This window comes from Neofelis nebulosa, chromosome 17 (assembly GCF_028018385.1).
Source record: "Neofelis nebulosa isolate mNeoNeb1 chromosome 17, mNeoNeb1.pri, whole genome shotgun sequence".
Taxonomy (NCBI): Eukaryota; Metazoa; Chordata; class Mammalia; order Carnivora; family Felidae; genus Neofelis; species Neofelis nebulosa.
The window spans coordinates 732494-746648 of record NC_080798.1 but is presented as its reverse complement, the minus strand read 5'-3'; the positions used below and the strand labels follow the sequence as shown (position 1 = coordinate 746648).

Below are 14155 nucleotides of genomic sequence, written 5' to 3'. Positions count from 1 at the left end.
AGAAAATTTGATGGGCTTGTCTAATATACAGAAGAAGACAGAGACCTAAACAAATTGCCCACATGGAGGAATTCTTCCCTAAAGGAAGAACAAGATAAAATTACAGCCAGAGCGCCTCAGACGGTTGAGCATCCAATTCTTGATTTTTGGCTTAGTTCATGATCTCACGGATCATGAGATTGAGGCCCATATCGGGTTCTCTGACTAGGCAAGAAGGCCTGCTTGGGATTTTCACTCTCCCTCTCTCTCCAGCCATCCCCTGTCTCACTCTCTCATTCTCTAAAAATAAATAAATACAATTCCAAAAAAAAAAAAAACAACAACAGTAAAATCACAGCCAGAGATCTAATTAACACAGATCTAATTAATATACTCATGGAGAACTTAAAACAATAATCTGAGGATACTTGCTGGGCTTGAGAAAAGAAGGGAAGACATCTGGGAGGTCTTTACCAGAGAAACAAAACAGTTAAAAAACAATCAGGCAGGAATGAAAAGTGCAATGACTGAGATTTGAAACGCATTGGATGTAATGACAAGGGTGGAAGAAGCAGAGGAACAAATAAGTCATATAGAGGATAGAATTAGGGAAAATAATGAAGATGAACAAAAGAGAGAAAGAAGACAGAGGATCATGGGGATAGACTTAGGGAACTCGGTGATTCCATCAAACATAATAGCATTCGTATCATAGGAGTCCCAGAAGAACTGGAGAGGGAAAAGGGGATAGAAAGTTGATTTCAGGCCATTATAGCTGAAAACTTCCCTTATCTGAGAAAGTAAATAGACATCCAAATCCAGGAGGGAAAAAGAACTCCCAACAAACTCAACAAAAGCAAGGCCAGCACCATACATATTATAATTAAATTTGCAAAATATACTGCTAAATCAAAAATCCTAAAAGCACCAAGACAATAGAAGCCTCTAACTAACAAGGGAAGACCCATCAGAATACCTGCAGATCTCTCCATAGAAACTTGGCAGGCCAGAAGGGAGTGGCATGATATATTCAACGTGCAGAATGGGAAAAGTATGCAGCCTAGAATACTCTATGCAGCAAGAGTGTCGTTCAGAATGGAAGGAGAGATAAAGAGTTTCCCAAAAAACAAAAATGAAAGGAGCTCACGACCACTAAATCAGCCCTCCAAGAAATATTAAAGGGGACTCCTAGAGTGAGAAGGAAAGACCAAAAGTGATAGAGACTGGAAAGGAACAGAGAAAATCTCCATAAACAATGATAAAACAAGTCATAAAATGGAACCAAATTCATTTTCATCAATACTTACTCTTATCAGTTCAGGTCTTGATCTCTGCATTTGAGTTTGAGCTCTTGCTTGGGCTCTGTGCTGGGTGTGTAGCTTACTTAAAAAAAAAATTACTCTGGGAGTGCCTGAGTGGCTCAGGTAGATGGGTGACCAACTCTTGGTTTAGGCTCAGGTCATGATCTTATGGTTCATGAGTTCAAGCCCTGTATCAGGCTCTGTACTGACAGTGTGGACCCTGTCTCTGTCTCTGTCTCTGTCTCTGTCTCTCTCACTGTAACTCTCTCTCCCTCTCTCACTCTCTCTCTCACACTTCTCCTCTCTCTCTGTCTCTCTCTCTCCCCTTATCTTTCTGCTCCTCCTGCATTCTCTGTCTCTCACCATCTCTCAAAATAAATAGATAAACTTAAAAAAACTATTCTGAATGTAAATGGACTAAATGTTCCATCAAAGACATAGGGTGTTAAAATCTCTAAAAAAACCAAGACTAATCCCCCCACCCAATAAACCAGCAAGAAAACAAGACCCTTCTGTATGCTGCCTCAAAAAGACTCGTTTAAGACCTAAGACACCTGCAGATTGAAAGTGAGGGGATGGAGAATCATCTATCATGCAAATGAACATCAAAGAAAGCTGGAATAGCAAGACTCATATCAAACAAGATTTTATTTTATTTATTTATATTTTTAACGTTTATTTATTTTTGAGACAGAGAGAGACAGAGCATGAACAGGGGAGGGTCAGAGAGAAAGGGACACACAGAATCCGAAACAGGCTCCAGGCTCTGAGCTGTCAGCACAGAGCCCGACGCGGAGCTCGAACTCACGGACCGTGAGATCATGACCTGAGCCGAAGTCGGACGCTTAACCGACTGAGCCACCCAGGCACCCCTCAAACAAGAATTTAAACCAAAGACTATATAACAAGAGTTGAAGAGGACACTATATCATAAGAAAAAGAACAATCCAACAATAAGATCTAACAATTGTAAATACTTATGCCTTGAATATGAGAGTACGCAGATATATAAAACAATAAATAACAAACATAAAGGGAGCTATGATGGTGGAGTAACATAAGGGCCTTCCCTATACAGTCCTCATCTCTTCAACACAGCTAGATAAATATCAAATCATTCTGAACACCCAGGAAAACGATCTGAAGACAGACATGACAAACTGCACCAGTAAAGAAAGAGACAAGAGGCCACACCGTGAAAGTTAAGAGAGGTGGAGATATGGCTTGGGGGAGGAAAGGGCCGTGTGTGCTGCAGAACAGAGGGAGCCATGATCACAGAGAGATGACACACAAAGAGAAACGTAAAAGGAAAGGAGAAAGGGGAAAGTGAAGGGGAAGGGGAAGAGAAGCCAAAGGGGGAGGAGTAGGGAGAGAGAAAGGGAGAGAGAGAGAGAAGGAGAGAGACAGAAAGCACAAAGAACCCAGGGGATTGCACAAGGAAAACACTTTCTAAAGCCATTCACAGGGAAAACAAGAAGGGCTGATTATCGTGAATTTTTAGAATGAGTGGAGTTCAGAGATCCTCATTTTGGCTGGTATGGATCCTGGTGGCTGTGTAGTGCTCATGTGGAAAGAGAGGGCAGGGCCCTGGAGCACACAGCATGATCTGAGGATCCCCTGGGGTGCACTGGGAGAGATGTTTCCCCCTTCTTGGAGTCCATCTGGCAGAGGAGACATTGTCTCTCACTGGTCCAAGCATTTGGCAGGTGCCATTGCGCATACCCACCTCGTAGCACAAGGGCAGAGGACACCTGCTGAGGGCAGCTAACCTAGACACCGGTTTTTGCTGCACTTTACCCCAAACTCCAAGCTCCTGTGCACTGGTGCAACTGCCTTTCTAGGACAGACCTGCATCAGCACCAGCATGGCAAAACACACCCCCCCCCCCAACTCGAGAGGACCGGTGTGGGTCTACACCACGACAGGCCCCTAAACTTTGGAGTTTTAAAACTCAGCCAGCCTGCCTGGGATATAACACAGGTGCACTGCACTGCCAGATGGGCAGACAGCCCAGACACAGATGCGGTGAAGGCAGGGATCTGTGGGACACCTGGGACACATGCAGGGAGATGATTCACTCATCTCTGAGGGCTTCCCAGACACCAGCTGGCATGAACTTCCCTCTCGGGAATGAGAAAGAGGGCTGGTGCCATTTTCATCGCCCACTCATCAGTATGGACTGACTTCAGTGAGCAGCACAGCGCAAACAGTGGAGTCCAGAACTGCTTACACCAAGCCCCACCAATCTGCACTCTGCCAGTGCCTCTTTACTAGGGCAAGCGTGCCTGAGAACCAGAGCAGCATGCCCTTCCCACTGAAGACCAGCACAAACACCCCGCGCATACAAGACTACGGACCACAGAGTGCTACAAAGCTTCAGTTAACTGGAAATAGCATCAGGGCTCTTTCATCAAGTAGATGAGAGCACAGCTAGTTAAAACTTACCACACTCTAGACAAGGTGCAAACACTCCCCAGTGGTGAAATGGAGAAACTTTGCTGAAGAGTGACCTGAGGGAAACAGCAGCAAAAACACAGCAGCAGACTGCACACAGCATACACACAGCATATACCTGGCACCTGAAGCACCAAGGCTCTGGTCAGTATTATGACCTGTTTTTAACAAAGCCATTACTCTCAGAATCAGAGAACATAGCAGGCTTTCCTAACACAGAGAAGAAGACAGAGACCTAGACAAAATACAAGAGGGAGGAATTCATCCCAAAAGAAAGAGCAAGAAAAGGTCACAGATAGGGATCTAATCAAAAGAGGTATAGGTAATATGCCTGATATAGAACTTAAAGCAACAATCATAAGGATGCTACCTGGGCTTGAGAAACCGCAGAAGACAGCAGGGACTTCCTTACCACAGAAATAAAAGAACGAAACACTAGTCGGCCTGAAATAAAGAATGCCCAAACCGAGAAGTGAAACTGATGGATTGTAATGACAACAAGGATGGAAGAAGCCGTGGAATGAATAAGTGATATAGAAGATAAAATTATGGAAAATAATAAAGCTGAAAAGAAGAGGGAAATAAAAATATTGGATGATGAACATAGAACTAGGGAACTTAGCGACTCCACAAAATGTAGTAATACTCATATCATAGGAGTCCCAGAGAAAGAAGAGAGAGGAAAAGGGGGCAGGCTTATTTGAGGAAATTATAGCTGAAAACTTCCCTAATTCAGGGAAGGAAACAAACGTCCAAATCCAAGAAGCAGAGAGAACTCCCATCAAAATCAACAAAAGCAGTGGCCTTCAAGCTGCATTACAAACGTGTAATCAACAAGACAGTATGGCACTGGCGTAAGAACACACACTCAGATCAGTGGGACAGAACAGAGAACCCAGAAATGGACACAGAAACGTATGGCCAACTAATCTTTGGCAAAGCAGGAAAGCATATCCAATGGAATAAAGACAGTCCCTTCAGCAAGTGGTGCTGGGAAAACCGGACAGTGACATGCAGAGAAAACGATTCTGGACCACTTTCTTACACCATACACAAAAATCAACTCAAAATGGATGAAAGACGTAAAGGTAAGACAGGAAGCCATCAAAATCCTTGAGGACAAAGCAGGCAAAAACCTCTTTGACCTTGGCCACAGCAACTTCTTACTCAACAAGTCTCCAGAGGCAAGGGAAACAAAAGCAAAAATGAACTATTGAGACCTCATGAAAATAAAAAGCTTCTGCACAGTGAAGGAAACAAAGAGCAAAACTAAAAGGCAACCAGTGGAATGGCGGAAGATATTTGCAAACGACATATCAGATAAAGGGTTAGTATCCAAAATCTAAAAAGAACTTATCAAACTCAACACCCAAAAAACAAATAGTCCAGTAAAGAAATGGACAAAAGATATGAATAGACATTTCTCCAAAGAAGACACATGAAAAAATGCTCAACATCACTCATTATTGGGGAAATACAAATCAAAACCACAATGAGATACCACCTCACACCTGACAGAAGGGCTAACATTAACAAACTCAGGCACAACAGATGTTGGCGAGGATGCTGAGAAAGAGGATCTCTTTTGCACTGCTGGTGGGAATGCAAACTGGTGCAGCCACTCTGGAAAACAGTATAGAAGTTCCTAAAAATTTTGAAAATAAAATTACCCTACGACCCAGCAATTGCAGTACTAGGTATTTATCCAAGGGATGCAGGTATGCTGTTTCGAAGGGGCACATGTATCCCAATGTTTATAGCAGCACTATCAACAATAGCCAAAGTATGGAAAGAGTCCAAATGTCCATCGATGGATGAATGGATAAAGAAGATGTGGGGTGTGTATGTGTACACACACACACACACACACACACACACACTAGAGTATTACTCGGCAATCAAAAAGAATGAAATCTTGCCATCTTGCAACTACATGGATGGAACTGGAGGGTATTATGCTAAGCGAAATTAGTCAGATAAAGACAAATATCATATGACATCACTCCTATGAGGACTTTAAGACACAGAACAGATGAACACAAGGGAAGGGAATCAAAAATCATATAAAAACAGGGAGGGGGACAAATCATACGAGACTCTTAGATATGGAGAACAAACAGAGGGTTACTGGAGGGGTTGTGGGATGCGGAGTGGTCTACATGGGTAGGGACGTTAAGGAATCTACCCCTGAAATCACTGTTGCACTATATGCTAACTAACTTGGATGTAAATTTAGAAAAAGAAAAGAAAAAAAAAATCAACAAAAGCAGGCCAACACCAGGACATACCATAGTACAATTTGCAAAATATAGAGATAAGGAAAAAATCCTAAAAGGGAAAAGGGAAAAGAAATCCATAACCTACAAGGCAAGACAAATAAGGTTAGATCTTTCCACAAAGACCTGGCAGACCTGAAGGGAGTCGCATGAATCACTGTGTTGAATGGGAAAAATCTGCAGCCAAGAATACTCTATCCAGCAAGACTGTCATTCAGAAGAGAAGGAAACCTAAAGAGCTTCCCAGACAAACAAAACTTATGGAGTTTGTGACCACCAGATGAGATCTGCAAAAAATATTAAAGAGAACTCTTTGAGTGGGAAAGAAAGACGGAAAGTGACAAAGATTAAACAGGAACAGAAAAAAAAGCTTCAGAAACAATGACTTAACTGAGCCAGCCTAGCTGGCTCAGTTGGTTAAGCGTCCGACTTCGGCTCAGGTCACGATCTCATGGTACATGGGTTTGAACCCCGTATCGGGCTCTGTGCTGACAGCTCAGAGCATGGAGTCTGCAACGGATTCTGTCTCCCTCTCTCTCTCCCCCTCCCCTGCTTGTTCTCTCTCTCTCTCTCTCTCTCTCTCTCTCTCTCTCTCTCTCTCTCTCAAAGAAATAAACATTGGGGAGCCTGGGTGGCGCAGTCGGTTAAGCGTCCGACTTCAGCCAGGTCACGATCTCGCGGTCCGTGAGTTCGAGCCCCGCGTCAGGCTCTGGGCTGATGGCTTGGAGCCTGTTTCCGGTTCTGTGTCTCCCTCTCTCTCTGCCCCTCCCCCGTTCATGCTATGTCTCTCTCTGTCCCAAAAATAAATAAAAAACGTTGAAAAAAAAATTTAAAAAAATAAAAAAAAAAAAAAAAAAAAAAAGAAATAAACATTAAAAAAAATTTTAAACAAGTGATACAATGGCACTAAATTCATAACTGTCAATAATCACTCTAATGTAAATGGACTAAATATTCCAATCAAAAGACTTAGGTTGTCAGAATGGATGAAGAAAACGAGATCCATCTACATCCTGTCTACAAGAAACTCACTTTATATTTTTTTATTTTTAAAAAAATTTTTTTTTCAACGTTTATTTATTTTTGAGACAGAGAGAGACAGAGCATGAATGGGGGAGGGGCAGAGAGCGAGGGAGACACAGAATCGGAAACAGGCTCCAGGCTCTGAGCCATCAGCCCAGAGCCTGACTCGGGGCTGGAACTCACAGACCAGGAGATCGTGACCTGGCTGAAGTCGGACGCCCAACCGACTGCGCCACCCAGGCGCCCCATATATTTTTTTATTTTTAAAAATTTTTAAATATTTATTTTTCAGAGAGAGACAGAGAGGAAGAGCTTGTGGAAGGGGCAGACAGAGAGGGAGACACAAAATCCGAAGCAGGCTCCAGACTCTGAGGTGTCAGCACACAGTCCAACACAGGGCTCGAACCCACAAACTTCAAGATCGTGACCTGAGCTGAAATTGGTCGCCTAACCAACTGAGCCGCCCAGGCCCCTCAGGAGACTCACTTTAGACCTAAAACACCTGCAGATTGAAAGTGCGGGGATGGAGAAACATTTATCTTCTTAATAGATGTCAAGGGAGGGGCGCCTGGGTGGCTCAGTCGGTTAAGCGTCCGACTTCAGCTCAGGTCACGATCTCACGGTCCGTGAGTTCGAGCCCCGCGTCGGGCTCTGGGCCGATGGCTCAGAGCCTGGAGCCTGCTTCCGATTCTGTGTCTCCCTCTCTCTCTGCCCCTCCCCTGTTCATGCTCTGTCTCTCTCTGTCTCAAAAATAAATAAACGTTAAAAAAAAAAAATTAAAAAAAAAAAAAAAATAGATGTCAAGGGAAAGCCAGAGTAGCCATGCTTATATCAGACAGACTAGATTTAAACCAACGACTGTAACAAGAGTTAAGAATGGCACTATATCATAATAAAGGGGTCTATTCGCCAAGAACTAACAATTGTAAATATTTATGCCCCCATCTTGGCGTTCCCAAAGATATAAATCAATTAATAACAAACATAATGAAACTCATTGATAATAATACAATAAAAGTAGATGGCTTTAACACCCCATTGACAGCAATCCACAGATCATCCAAGCAGAAAATCAACAAGGAAACGATGGCTGTGAACGACACACTGGACCAGATGCACGTAACCGATATAGTCACAACATTTCACCCTAAAGAAGCAGATACACATTCTTATCAAGGGCGCATGGGACATTCTCTAGAATATTATTACACAGTGGGTCACAATTCAGGCTTCAACAAGTACAAAAAGATTTGAGATACGTGATGCATATTTCCCACCATGACACTATGAAACTTCAGGTCAGCCACAAGAAACAATTTGGAAGCACCACAAATACGTGGAGACTAAAGTACATCCTACTAAAGTAGGAATGAGTCAACCAGGAAATGAAAGATAAAAAATTCATGGAAACAAATGAAAATGAAAACGAAAATGAAAATATGATGGTACAAAACCTTTGGGATGCGGGGTGCCTGGGTAGCTCAGTCGGTTAGGCGTCTGACTTGGGCTCAGTCATCATGTCATGGCTTGTGAGTTCGAGCCCTGCGTCAGGATCTGTGCTGACAGCTCAGAGCTTGAAGGCTGCTTTGGATTCTGTGTCTCCTTCTTTCTCTGCCCTTCCCATCCCCCCTCTCAAAAATAAATAAACATTAAGAAAAAAAGTTTTTTAAACTTTGGGATGCAGCAAAAGTGGTCCTAAGAGGTAAGTATATGGCAATACAGGCCCACCTCAAAAAGAAGAAAGGCAAACCTAACCTTATACCTAAAGAAGCTAGAAAAAGAACAAACGAAGCCTAAAGCCAGCAGAAGGGAAATAATAAAGATTAGACCCGAAATAAGTGACATAGAGACAAACAAGCAAACAAAAACAAAAATGAAAACAAAAATAGAAGCACAGATCAATGAAACCAGGAACTTCTTCTTTGAAAGACACAATAAAAGGGATAAACACCTAGTGAGACTTATGAAAAAGAATAGAGAAAGCACTCAAATAAATTAAATCACAAATGGGAGAGGAGAGATCACAAGCAACAGCCCAGAAATACAAATATAAGAGAATATTATGAAAAATAATATACCATCACACCAGGTAATCTTGAAGAAATGAAAAAAAACAGAAACATATGAACTGCCAAAACTGAAACAGGAAAAAATAGAAAATTTGAACAGACTGATAACCAGCAAAGAAATTGTACCAGTAGTCAAAAATCTCCCAACAGTAAATCTCTAGGGCCACATGGCTTCCCAAATGTTAAAGAAGAGTTAATACGTATTCTTTTCAAACTATTCCAAAAAATGGAAATGGAAGGAAAACTTCCAAACCAATTCTATGACACCAGAATTACCTTGATCTGAGAACCAGACAAAGACCACACTAGAAAAAATAATTACAGGCAATATCCCTGATTAACATGGATGAGAAATTTCTCAACAAAACAGTAGCAAATCAAATCAAACAGAATGTTAAAAGAATCATTCACCATGAACAGAGTAGGATTTATTCCAGGGTTGCAAAGGTGATTCAATATTCACAAATCAATCGATGTGATACACCACATTAACAACAACAACAACAACAACAACAACAACAACAACAGCAACAGCAACAACAAAGGATAAGAACAAGAGGATCCTCTCAATAGATGCAGAAAAAACACTCGACAAAGTACAGCATCCATGCTTGAGAAAAACCCTCTTAAGTACGAATAGAGGGAACATATCTCAACATCAAAAGGCCAAATATAAAAGAGCCAAGGCTAATATAATCTTCAATGGGGAAAAATGAGCTCTTCCTCTACAGTCAGGAACAAGATAGGGATGGCCACTCCCACCATAGTTATTTAACATTGTACCAGAAGTCCTTGCTTCAGCAATCAGACAACAAAAAGAAATAAAAGGCACCCAAATTGGCAAGGAAGAAGTCAAATTTATACTATTTGCAGACGACATGATGCTCCATGTGGAAAACCTGAATGAGTCCACCAAAGAATTGCTAGAACTGATACCTGAATTCAGTAAAGTTCCAGGATACAAAAGCAATGTACAGAACTCTGTTCCATTTCTATATGGCAATAAAAAAACAGCTGAAAGAGAAATCAAGGAATCGATCTCTTTTACAATTGCCAACAAAAACCATAAGATACCTAGGAGTAAACCTAAACAAAGAGGTAAAAAAATCTGTACTCTGAAAACTATAGAGCACTTATGAAAGAAATTGAAGGTGACACGAACAAATGAAAGCACATTATGTGTTCATGGGTTGGAAGAACAAATATTGTTAGAATGTCTATATTACCCAAAGCAATCTACACATTTAACGCGATCCCTATCAAAATACGACCAGCAGTTTTCACAGAGCTAGAACAAACGATGCAAAAATTTGTATGAAAACACAAAAGATCCCAAATGTCCAAAGCAATCCTAAAAAAGAAATCAAAGCTGGAGGCATCACGATTCCAGAATTCAAGTTATATTACAAAGCTGTAGTGATCAAGACAGTTGCACAAAAACAAGAAACAGATCAATGGAACAGAGTAGAAAACCCGGACATGAACCCACACCTATATGGCCAATTAATGCCCGACAAAGCAGGAAAGAATATCTAATAGAAAAAAGACAGTGTCTTCAACAAACGGTGCTGGGAAAACTGGATAGCAACATGCAAAAGAATCAAACTGGACCACTTTCTCACACCATACACAAAAAATAAATTCAAAATGGATGAAAGAAGGGTGCCTGGATGACTCAGTCGATTAAGCGTCCAACTCTTGATTTTGGCGCAGATCACGATCTCACGGTTTGTGAGTTCAAGCCCCACGTCCGGCTCTGTAATGCCAGCATGGAGCCCACTTGGGATTCTCTCTCTCCCTCCCTGTTATCCCCTCCCCCTCTGGTGCAGGCATGCACATGCATACTCTCCTTCTCTAAGTAAATAAAAATAAAAAAATTTTTTTAGTGGACGAAAGCCCTAAGTGTGAGAGAAGAAACCATGAAAGCCTAGAGAACACAGGCAGAAACCTCTTTGAAATTGGCCTTAACGAGTTCTTACTAGATACGTCTCCCGAGGCAAGGGAAATAAAAGCTAAAGTAAACTATTGGAATTTCATCAAGATAAAAAAAAAAACTTCTGCATGGCAAAGAAAACAACGAACAAAACTAAAAAGCAACCTACAGAACGGGAGAAGATATTTTCAAATGACATATCTGAGAAAGGGTTAATATCCACAATTTATAAACAACTTATAACATTCAACACCCAAAAAAAACAAATAATTTACTTAAGAAATGGACAGAAGACACAAACAGACATGTTTCCAAAGAAGATATACACATGGCTAACACACACATGAAGAGATACTCAACATCACTCATCATCAGGGAAATGCAAATCAAAACTACAATGAGATACCATGTCACACAACTCACAATGGCTACAGTTAACATCACAGGAAACAAGAGATACTGGTGAGGATGCAGAAAGAGGGTAACCCTCTTATGTTGGTGGGAATGGAAACTGCTGCAGCCACTCCAGAAAACAGTATGGAGGTTCCTCAAAAAGTGAAAAATGCTACTATCCTACAATCCAGTAATTGCACTACTAGGTACTGACCCAAAGGATACAAAAATATTGATGCAAAGGAATACACGCACCCCCGATGTTCATAGCAGCACTATCAACAATAGCCAAATTAGGGAAAGAGCCCAGATTTCCATCGACTGATGAATGGATAAAGATGTGGTAGGTGTATGAGTGTATATATGTATGTATGTGTGTGTGTATGTGTGTATATACATATATATGTGTGTGTGTATATATGTATATGTACATATATGTGTTTATGCATATACATATATGTATATATATATGTATGTATGTGTGTATACACATACATATATATAATGGAATACTACTCAGCCACCAAAAAGAATGCAATCTTGCCTTTGCAACGACATGGATGGAGCCAGAGAGTATGTTGCTAAGTGCAATTAGTGAGTCAGAGAAACACAAATCCCATAGGACTTCACTCATATGTGAAACTTAAGAAACAACACAAATGAACATGGGGCGGGGGGGGGGGGGGCGGTGAGGAGAGAGGCAAGCAAGAAATAGACTCTTGTTAGGTGCTTTTTGCTTTTCGTTTTTTTGTTTTTTTTGAGGAGGCAGGAGGAGCAGAGAGAGAGGGCGACAGAATCCCAGGCAGGTCTGTGTATCAGTAAAGAGTCTGATCCAAGGATCGACCCACGAACTGTGAGATCACAACATGAGCTGAAATAAAGTTCTGGATGCTTAACCAACTAAGCCACCCAGGCTCCCCAAGAAACAGATTCTTAACTATAGAGAACAAACGCAGGGTTACTTGAGGATAGGTGGGTGGGTGGGGGATGTGTTAACAGGTGATGGCTATCAAGGGGTGCACTTGTCGTGATGAGCACCAGTTGTTGTAAGTAATGAATCACTAAATTCTACACCTGAAACTAATACTGCACTGTATTTTAACTAGCTGGAATTTAAATAAATACTTGGAGGAAAAAAGTATTCTGCTGTCCTCTGAGTCTACAGAGCTACAGTCCGCAGGTACTGCAGCCTGGAGGGAGGGAGCCTGGCCCTCCCCAAATGCTTGTTCTCACAGTTTCATCTCTGCACTGACCTTCTCCATTAGCATCACCTACCAACTCACTAGAAATGCTCATTCTCAGCCTATACCCTAAACTGACTGACTCAGACACTTTCCAGGTGATTCCAAGAAGCAGTGCTTTTGTTTTGTTTTGTTTTGTTTTGTTTTGAGGTTTATTTATTATTGAGAAAGAGAGTGTGAGTGGGGGAGAAGCAGAAGGTCCAAAGTGGGCTCTGCGCTGAGAGCGGAGAGCCCAATGCAGGCCTCAAACTCACAAACCATGAGATCATGACTTGAGCCTAAGTCAGATGCTCAACCAACTGAGCCATGCAGGCGCCACCAAAGAGCGGTGTTTTAAGAAGTCTCCGGGTGAAATAGACACAGAGTTAAGTATTCCCTCCACTTACTTGTTCCTGAAGACAGTAAACCCAATATGCTTGTGTTTAACATGAATCTTCTCTAAGGCTGCAGGATTTGAGAACCAAGCCTGCAAAATTTATCAGCACACAAATGTTTCCTTCACTAAAAAGTAAGGTCTACAATAGCTGATTTTCTATTGTTTATTAATGGATTACTACTCCTTTATGAACATACAAAGTGAAAAGCCTGAAGGCTTTTTCACTCTCCCTCATACAGAAAAACGGTATTTGCATACCGTACTGGTATCCAACTGCTTTGGCACTTGGATGCACATCTGTGTATCTATGTTCAAATACATTCCTACATTACCAAAACTCAAGTTCTGCTGCCCATTGCTCGAAAACCCAATACTCAAGAGACAAGTGTTCAATGGAAAGGAACATGAGCTCATTCAGGCGGCTGGCCACCCGGGGAGAAGGCGGACTTTTGTACACAGGCCAACTCCCAGGTCTCTGCCTCCCCCAAGGGTTTTTAAAGCAGTTTAGGGCAGTTAACCAGAAAAGGGAGCATAGCGGTCTGGAGCATCTCTTGATTACATGCAGACTCTTCTGGTGCTAGCTATGGATATTATCACAGTGCTCAAAGGTTTTACAACAGGTTCTGGTTCCCCAGTGCCTAGGGGTTGTGCAAGAGGGTCTGCTTTGTGCTGTGGCATGCAGAACTGCTCTGCTCTTCTAGGAGAGAATGCCTGATCCACAGAGAAACATCCGCAGAGAAATCATGGGGACGAAGGATGCTTGGGAAATCTTCAAGATGACTGGATTGGCCATAGGGTTTGAGGTGGCTGCACCCCTACATACTATTTTTGTTAGTACTGAAAGAGGACCTCAGTTGCCTCTATTTTGACTTCAAACGTTCTCGTTGGGTTCCTTCCAGCTTGTCTCTTGGCTAAGGAAGACCCTGATGGCAAGCGTTCCCAGATGAGAACCAAAACGACCCCTTCAAGCAATAAAGAGTGCCCTGGACAGCAAGACCCCACCCGTGAGTGACTCCATGACAATGATCTACTTGACTCACTGACTCCCTGCATGTACCCACCCACCTTTGCTGACATTTTTCTTATATAAACCTAGAAGTGTTTTCACCA

At 41.9% G+C, this 14155-nt stretch overlaps 2 protein-coding genes and 1 long non-coding RNA gene across 3 annotated transcripts in view; 1 reads left to right on the top strand and 2 right to left on the bottom strand.

Moving 5' to 3' along the window:
• The window catches only part of LOC131498964 (zinc finger protein 256-like), a 259197-nt gene that overhangs the window by 165984 nt on the left and 79058 nt on the right, over positions 1-14155 (bottom strand). The gene's annotated exons all lie outside the window — the stretch shown is intronic.
• LOC131498966 (zinc finger protein 345-like) overlaps positions 1-14155 on the bottom strand; it is a 32985-nt gene that overhangs the window by 4148 nt on the left and 14682 nt on the right. The gene's annotated exons all lie outside the window — the stretch shown is intronic.
• The window catches only part of LOC131499002 (uncharacterized), an 18828-nt gene extending 4673 nt beyond the window's left edge, over positions 1-14155 (top strand). Inside the window, exon 2 of the long non-coding RNA XR_009255699.1 lies at positions 13945-14155. This is a non-coding gene — a long non-coding RNA (uncharacterized LOC131499002). The remainder of the gene's footprint in view (positions 1-13944) is intronic.